Below are 6,733 nucleotides of genomic sequence, written 5' to 3'. Positions count from 1 at the left end.
TCTGTCTGTCTGTCTGTGTGTCTCTGTGTGTGTGTGCCAGGATCTCAGGTGTGTGCCAGGTGTGTGCACACACTCTGTGTGTGTCTGTGTGTCTCTGTGTGTGTGTGTCTGTCTGTCTGTGTGTGCACTGTGTGTGTCTGTGTGTCTCTGTGTGTCTCTGTGTGTGTGTGCCAGGATCTCACACTCTGTGTGTGCTGCACACCCCTGCTCTGGCAGAGGAGCTAGAGATGTGGCAGTGCCCAGCCCAGCCGTGGTCCCACGGTCTGGGTGAGCTGTGTCCATGTAGGGAGAGGACTGAAGGTTTGTGCCCTGATTCTGACAGACTCGAAACAGGAGGTGTCAGGCTTGGCACAGCTTTCCTGACTCATGGCCTCAGCCATGAACAATAACATATGTCTCAACCTGCTGGCAGCTGCACTGAGCTCAAGCAGGAGCTCGGTGCCAGCCAACGGGAGTTGTATTTGTTTTGCCAGTATATGTGACCACGAAACAGGGCAATAAAGGCTTTAAGTTTTTCCATTCCTTTTTATTTATTTCTGTAGGCTGTAGTAAGGGACCATTTCTTTAAAACCCTTAGACATTTGGACATATTTTACAAGACAGTACAGTTTCTGAATGTCACACATTGATCACAGTTTCATACTATTACATGCATATAAAGACACAGATTTTTTTTTTTTAATAGTTTGTTTTACAGAAACAACTGGAGAGGTCAATAAACTTCAACAAAGAATGACTAAATCAAAGTTACAAAAAATGTAAGACTCTAAGTACACTAGAATATGGCTAATGTTGCTGTAATGACCCCAAAGTGCCAGGGCATTGAAACATTTCTTAAAAGGGAAGAAAATATCTGCTGGTGCATTGGACCAAGATAATAGATGAATTGAGTGAATTCCAATATAACCCAATGAGGAGATTGTGCAAGGCATGCAGGGTCTGCTGGGCTGTCAGGCACGAGCAGTGGCCTTTCTTACAGATACGCTGAGCTGGCCTCCCCATTGATTCCCCATTGATTTTAACTGTGCACAGGTTAAAAATTAATTCATTGCAAGGCAATGGAGAAACCAGTCCTGTCTTACCTTTCGGGGTCACAGTCAGTTTCAGTTTCCAGCTATAAAAACAATTTGATCTAAATGTACCAGCAGAGCCACAGAAAACACAATTTCCAGTTTTTATTTGTTGTTACATATCACTTTCTTTTTTAAAAGGACCCCCACAGCTTTCCTATCCTTCAGTGAGGATGGGTGCTTACGGCTGCCTTTGGGGAGGTCACTGGAAGCCTTTGCCTGGGCTCAGGGGCTCTGCAGGTCCTGGGCTTTTGGAGAAGGAGCCCCTGGGCATGGAGATATCACTGAGCAGCACTCGCTGCCTCTCTGCTGTGCTGATGTTTTCCCCCTGTTCTGAAGATGCTTCACTGGCCTGACAAGAGAGCAGGATTCTGCTGTAGGAAGCAGGGGTGTATTTTTTTAATGCCAATCTTGTTGGAAGGCGAGTTTGGTTGGTAGCTGTGGCTGGCCTTTCTGAATACAGTATCATGGCTTCAAAGTTCAAAGTCAAATGGAGATGCTGCTCCCCCACCCTCCCCCCAAACACACCAGTGAGGAATGGTTCAATGCAAAAGTAATTTTCTGGACTGACCACCAAAAAGCCAGAGAATGGGGGAAAAAATGTTACTCACAAGCCAACAAAACTGATATAAAAAAAATAAATCCCAAGGGTTGCAGGAGCCAATGTGTGGAGGCAGTACAACATAACAGGAAGAAAAGTCATAAATGGCCGAGCTCCTAAATGAAAAACACAGAGAAGAATGGATGAACGGTCTTAAATGTAGATTACCAACAGGACCAGAGGTTGTGCCACAATTCAAAGTAGCCCATGGCCCATCTGCTGGCAGTGTCCTCCAGCTTCAGCAAGTGCCTGGACCGGGGGCAGAGAATGTTGAACTGTGGGGCTGAGGTTGGGATCCTGCTGGAGGGACAGTCACCTGTGAGGTTGGGATGCCGCCTGTGGCACCAAGTCCACAAAGAGTGAGCTGCCGTGGAGGGATGCTCAGTCATGCCTGGAATGACTGTCACCCTCTTGCCTGAAGGATTCACCCCTTTCCCAGGCCTGCCCCACCTCTGTTTCCCATTCCCTCACTCCACTGGTTTCCAAGGAGGTGCCGTGGGCAGACACCTCCAGCCCTGAGGCCATACAAGGCTATTAATTTTCCATTAGCTTTTAGAGATATGGGTCCAAATTCTTTACTGATCTAAAGGGGGCACAGCTGCATTTGCCTTAATGGGCTTTAACTTACAGCAGCAAAGAATTTGGCATTTCGTATAAATTTGGCTCCCTGGCTTTCATGAGGCTCTAGTTTTGAGGGGTCTTTGTATGGGGTTCAGTTTTATTATTAATTTTTGAAGGTAGTGTCACTGGAGTCTTGGAAAGCCCCCTTTAAAAATAAAGGTTAATCCTTGTTCAGTCCTACAGGACAGGCATCAACAGTATTATTTCTAGTTAAAAGGAAGCAGGAAGGTTTTACTTTCTCTTCTGAGCCTCTAAGACCGAAAAGCAAAATTTGGAGTACTATTTACAGATATGAACACTTGTGGCACCCAGCCGTTGGTGTCAAAGGACACTTCTTGTGGCTTAGGTAACAGCAGCAACGACCGGGAGGGACATCCTGGATGCAGACTATCAGTTTTCCTAAGGTTTCCTTTGCCTGGCCAAGACAAAGTTTCAGTGCAAGAGCCTAAATGTGATCAGCATGAGGTGTGAGATGCATGCTGGCAAATAAACATCTCTTCTTCAAGGGGCTGAGTGGTATTTGGGACATTCCTGTCCTGGTGTGGGAATGCAAAGTTAAGAGTGGTCTGACTAGAAGTTTTCTGTGGTTTTGTTGACTATGCTGTTACAAACTTGCTGACATGGAAGGTGCTTTCTGAAGGCACCTGATGATAGATATGGCAGCCTATTGCATCAATTGCTTCCTAAGAAAGAAAAATCCCACCCAACTTTAATACCTTCCTTCGTGAACAGGTCTTGCTGATAATCACATGCAAAACTGGGTCTACTGGTTATTCCTTTCATTCAAGGGATACCTGGACTTTCTGAAACACACACCTTTCCAAATTACATCTGTTTCAGGTTTATTGGCTACTATGGTGGACATGTAAGAAAATGTCACAAAAGAACAAAAGAAAATGGAACCAAAAGTCCATCTTTGGCAAAAGCATGGTCACTGACCAAACTGCTGGGTCAAATCAGAAGGAAATGTTTGTCCAGAGCTAGAATGAAGCTCTTCATCTGCTGAACTTCAACAGACCATGAGAGAGCTTCAGGATGACCATTTATCTCATGGACATTTTATCAAATTTCTGTGAATTTGATACAGGTACCTGGACAGGTTTTACCATAACTAAATCAAAATCTGGTCCCTTTCTGAATGTTTACATTTCTCATTCTTCCACAGTTTTTTCTCACTTCCTGATTTTCTCTGGGACCAAAAATAAAAATTCTAAAACCCAGTGGGAAATGAATGTCTGGAGACTTCTGTTTTAATCCAGGAAAACTTCACTGAAGGTGCCTGAGCATTGTCAGGTCGTTGCCTTGAATAACAGCCTAGATTTTGATGCTTATCCCAACTCCATCATGTCACTATCAGAACAATTAGATTCAAAACCTGTCTCTTCTTTCTGTTCTCAGCAAAACCGATGTAAATCTGGAGAAACTGCAGCCAGGGGTGTTGGGTGACCTTTCCCCTGCTGTCACCAAGGGCAGAGTCTGGCCTGCTCCACGTTTCTCAGCGGGAACATCTCAGTTCCCACAGCCAGTCCCTGGTTAAAGTACCACAAACAGGAAAATACGAAAACATGACAACATCAGACAAACCCCTTTCACAGATGCACGTCCAGGAGGAATGTTGCAGGTGTTTATCAGAAAAAAAGAAAAGAACAACAACAAAAAGGTTGGGGGATCAGCTGTGTAAATGAACATTGAGAGAGCATCTAATATATTATTCTGTAATACAAAAAGAAGAAATCTGACTTGATTGCCCTATTATAAATTTGCTAAAAATACAGATATATATTTATATTTTTATATATATATATATAATTTTTTTAAATCTGAACAGAAAAATAGACTACTCTGGAATGCATGAAAGTCACATGACTTTTCCATACATCAGATACTTATAAAGCCAACACAATGGCAAGCAGGAGGTACAGAGGTAACTAGAACATCTGTACTTTATTCAAGAACTATTTAAAGCCATATTCTCCCCAGGTGGATGATCCAAATGAACCCAAGGTAGCACTTGTTGTGTGCAGAAGTGACTGACCAAACATGGAGGAGCTGGGGCAGGTTTGGAGCCCCAGGGAAGCCCATCTTGCTGGAGGGCACCGGCACCTCCCGGCCTCCTTTGCTCGACTGCTTCACTCAGGAATTGCAGGGTTTGCTTTAGAATGAGTGTTCTGTGGAGCTTACCAACAGAGAGAACGTGGCTTTAGAAACCTTGTCTTTGTGATGAGTTTTACATAACCTTGTTATTTACTATAAACTGTACCGGTCATAATTCCGTCAAGACATAAATATACAGTAGGTACAAATATTAACAATACATTACAATTTTACAGAAGAGAATACTGTTTTCCTTAGAAATGTGTATCTTATTAGCTGCAAGGGAAGAAAAGGCTACAGTTTATCACAGCCATAGTTGCCAAACAACCTGACCACCTCAGATGTGTTTCTCATGACTTGCCCAGGCAGATATTCCCCGGCATTTGACACACGGCATGTTCAGGAAGGGAATGTGCATTCCATGGATTTCTTTTCCTCTCACTTGCTTTTTTTTTTTTTTTCCTCCTTTTCTCTACCTTCTTTTTTTGACTCTCAAACCTTTCAGAAAAATGTGGATTCATAGAAGACTCTTGTTTTGGGTTGGGTTTTTTTCTGTAAGTGTGCTTAGGTGAAGTTTTTAAGGAAAGGCACTGAGAAATCTACTGCAAAGTCACTGTTTTTTTCCTCTGTTCAAGGCTAAAACTCAAAGAATCTTTAGCCTTCTGGTTAAGAAAAGTGCACCCTCTCCTTTCACACACACACACACACACACATATATATATATGTATGTTCTATATATATATTTATAGGTATGTGTTAAAAGTGATGTTGATGGCATAAGATACAAGCAAGTGCAGACATCACACATCCAGAGAGAGTCCTTTCAGGTATGATGTCTTCTGCAGCAGCAGGTGAGGCTCTGTCAGCTTGCTTGCTACTTGGTGCAGAGTAAATTTGCAGACCTGAATGCCAAATATCAGTGATTAAACCATACGCTTTAGCTTGATGCAAGAGATGTTGCCTATTTTCCCCAACCACTATGAACTTTGGGAAACATGGATCAAATAAACAAAAATTAAATTGTCTTTCTAGGATCTATAGGATTTGGTGAGCACTATGTTTTCGAAGCACTGCCTTCCCTTTGCAATGACTACAGATTTAGTCTACCATAGCTTTAGGTTAGAGTAGATTTCCCAGTGCTTACATTATATATATGTGTATTATGCACACACACACATATATAGATACATTGTAGTCAGACTTTATTTCATTAAAACAAATTAAACATACTTCCTTTTTAACTGGGCATAGAATGAGTTACATCTTTGTACACAAATATGAAAGAAATGCTCTTCAAGCATATTATATGCTTAATTTTAAATTATTTGCTTTCTATAAGAAATCTATAGGACTTTGGCTATTCAGACTTAAAAGGAAGATTTTTTTAATGATACTTTTGAATTTGGCTTTCAAAAGTGACTCCGTAAAATGCTACTTTAAAGGTAGGACTAAATAGATGACATAAGGTGTGTGTCATGAGTGATCACGCAAGGCAGACAGAGGGCCTTTGGTTACAAGGAGAGTTGCACCAGTTGACTGTCAGATAAAAAATGATAGGATTGTTGATTTATACATTTTTGTCAGTGCCATCTATAAACCAAATACATCAATTTGGATGAGAGTGTGGTAAATACTACACTATATGGCTATATTTAAATACGTTCACTTTCGCGGTATGTAAAATATGACTTTTTTTTCCACATGAAAGCATCAGCTCTAAAAATATTTAACTTGGAAATCACTATTACTTCATAAAAAAAAAATTCCCTGAATTTTCTTTGTTTTATGTTTGTGCTGATGGCAGACATGACTGATCACTGAAACACAGAGATTGTATTAGAACTGTTCTCTTTAAGATTTCTTGTTGCTGCTCTGTGGCCTCAGAAAGCCACAGCATAAATCATTATTTAAAGCTTATCTACTGGAGAGTTACTTTTTACTTTTCGTGACGACTCAATGTTAACCAGTATCTCAGCAATACGTCGGTTCCTCTAAGTACACTTGTATTTACTATGGCCGAATCCTACAGTCCTTCCCCAGGCAAAGCCCGCCCGAGGAACGGCGCTCTCGGCTGCGGGAGGGCGGAGAAGGAGCGAGCGACCCTCGGGGCCGGCCCTGCGTGAGTACCCGGGGAGCTCCGGCAGCCGCGGTGGGGCCACGGAGCTCTCCCTGCCCGGGGCTCTCCCTGCCCGGGGCTCTCCCTGCCCGGGGCTCTCCCTGCCCGGGGCTCTCCCTGCCCGGGGCTCTCCCTGCCCGGGGCTCTCCCTGCCCGGCCCGGAGCTCTCCCTGCCCGGGGCTCTCCCTGCCCGGCCCGGAGCTCTCCCTGCCCGGGGCTCTCCCTGCCCGG

This window comes from Parus major, chromosome 20 (genome assembly GCF_001522545.3).
Source record: "Parus major isolate Abel chromosome 20, Parus_major1.1, whole genome shotgun sequence".
NCBI lineage: Eukaryota > Metazoa > Chordata > Aves > Passeriformes > Paridae > Parus > Parus major.
The sequence above is the reverse complement of the archived record's forward strand: the minus strand, read 5'-3'. Positions refer to the sequence as shown.